This window comes from Petromyzon marinus, unplaced genomic scaffold (genome assembly GCF_048934315.1).
Source record: "Petromyzon marinus isolate PM22_M1 ecotype Great Lakes invasive population unplaced genomic scaffold, UKy_Petmar_22M1.pri1.0 PM_G_Scaffold_52, whole genome shotgun sequence".
Taxonomy (NCBI): Eukaryota; Metazoa; Chordata; class Hyperoartia; order Petromyzontiformes; family Petromyzontidae; genus Petromyzon; species Petromyzon marinus.
In genome coordinates this window covers 270001-272500 of record NW_027423005.1, presented here as the reverse complement: position 1 = coordinate 272500, position 2500 = coordinate 270001, and positions in this window count along the sequence as shown.

The window sequence follows — 2500 nt, the reverse complement described above, 5'->3', positions numbered from 1 at the left end:
TGGGAAAACGGGTCATTTTCGTGTCGCCACATTGCATGCGAACCGCATGAAACTTCCAGAGGCATTTGCAGCAGAAATGCATGTGCAGTCAAAAAATTGAATATTTTTCACGGATAGACCCCGTGAAACGCTAGAAATTGGCGGGGATGTGTCTCTTGTGGCTCACGGGGCTGTTAGGGTGGCACAGAAATCCCTCGGAATGGGAAAAAACGGGTCATTTTCGTGTCGCCACATTGCATGCGAACCGCATGAAACTTCCAGAGGCATTTGCAGCAGGAATGCATGTGCACTCAAAAAATGTGATATTTTTCACGGAGAGACCCCGTGAAACGCTAGAAGTGGGCGGGGATGTCTCTCTTGTGGCTCACGGGGCTGTTAGGGTGGCACAGAAATCCCTCGGAATGGGAAAACGGGTCATTTTCGTGTCGCCACATTGCATACGAACCGCATGAAACTTCCAGAGGCATTTGCAGCAGGAATGCATGTGCACTCAAAAAAGTGAATATTTCTCACGGATAGACCCCGTGATACGCTAGAAATTGGCGGGGATGTCTCTCTTGTGGCTCACGGGGCTGTTAGGGTGGCACAGAAATCCCTCGGAATGGGAAAACGGGTCATTTTCGTGTCGCCACATTGCATGCGAACCGCATGCAACTTCCAGAGGCATTTGCAGCAGAAATGCATGTGCACTCAAAAACTTCTATATGTTTCACGGATAGACCCCGTGAAACGCTAGAAATTGGCGGGGATGTGTCTCTTGTGGCTCACGGGGCTGTTAGGGTGGCACAGAACTCCCTCGGAATGGGAAAAGGGGTCATTTTCGTGTTGCCACATTGCATAGGAACGCCATGAAACTTCCAGAGGCATTTGCAGCAGAAAGGCACGTGCACTCAAAAATTTTAATATTTTTCACGCATAGACCCCGTCAAACGCTAGAAGTTGGCGGGGATGTCTCTCTTGTGGCTCACGGGGCTGTTAGGGTCGCACAGAAATGCCTCGGAATGGGAAAACGGGTCATTTTTGTGTGGCCACATTGCATAGGAACGGCATGAAACTTCCAGAGGCATTTGCAGCAGGAATGCATGTGCACTCAAAAACGTCTATATTTTTCACGGATAGACCCCGTGAAACGCTATAAATTGGCGGGGATGTCTCTCTTGTGGCTCACGGGCGCTGTTAGTTAGGGTCGCACAGAAATCCCTCGGAATGGGAAAAGGGGTCATTTTCGTGTTGCCACATTGCGTACGAACGGCATGAAACTTCCAGAGGCATCTGCAGCAGAAATGCATGTGCACTCAAAAACGTCTATATTTTTCACGGATAGACCCCGTGAAACGCTAGAAATTGGCGGGGATGTGTCTCTTGTGGCTCACGGGGCTGTTAGGGTCGCACAGAAATCCCTCGGAATGGGAAAACGGGTCATTTTCGTGTTGCCACAATTGGCATACGAACGGCATGAAACTTCCAGAGGCATTTGCAGCAGAAATGCATGTGCACTCAAAAACGTGAATATTTTTTCACGGATAGACCCCGTCAAACGCTCGAATTTGGCGGGGATGTTTCTCTTGTGGGTCACGGGGCTGTTCGGCTCGCACAGAACTCCCTTGGTCCACCTGATTCGTGCATACAGGCAGCAACTAAAACTCTGTAAACCTGCTGTGAGGACATCTAAACAGTGGACCAGTGAGGCTGTGGAAGATTTGCGGGCGTGCTTAGACTGTACTGACTGGGATATGTTCACGACTGCTACCAATAGTCTGGATGAACTCACAGAGGCTGTGTACATCAGCTTCTGTGAGGACTGCTGTATCCCAACACGTACCAGGGTGAACTTTAACAACAACAAGCCCTGGTTCTCAGCAAAGCTCAAAAGGTTGAGGTTGGAGAAGGAGGAAGCGTTTAGGAGTGGGGATAGAGACAGATTCAAGGAGTCGAAGAACAGGTTTAGCAAAGCGGTGAGAGAGGCTAAACGACTGTACTCAGAGACACTAAAACACCAGTTCTCTACTAACGACGCTGCTTCTGTCTGCCAAAGGGCTCAGGCACATCACCAACTACAAACCCAGAGCGCCCCACACCACTAACGACTCCCGCCTAGCCAACGACCTGAACGAGTTCTACCGTAGATTTGAAAGACAATTGGACTGTCCTGAACCACCCCTTCCCACCCAAGAGGCCCCATCCCCCACCCATACTACAGAAACGACTCTCTCCTTTCAGGAGGGAGAAGTTAATGGGCTTTTCAAGAGGCAGAATCCACGCAAAGCAGCCGGGCCGGACTCTGTCTCTCCAGCCACCCTCAGGCACTGCGCTGACCAGCTGTCTCCGGTGTTCACCAACATCTTTAACACCTCCCTGGAGACATGCCATGTACCAGCCTGTCTCAAGTCCTCCACCATCATCGCTGTGCCCAAAAAGCTAAGGCCAACAGGACTAAATGATTACAGACCGGTCGCCCTTACATCTGTGGTAATGAAGTCTTTTGAGCGCCTGCTCCTGG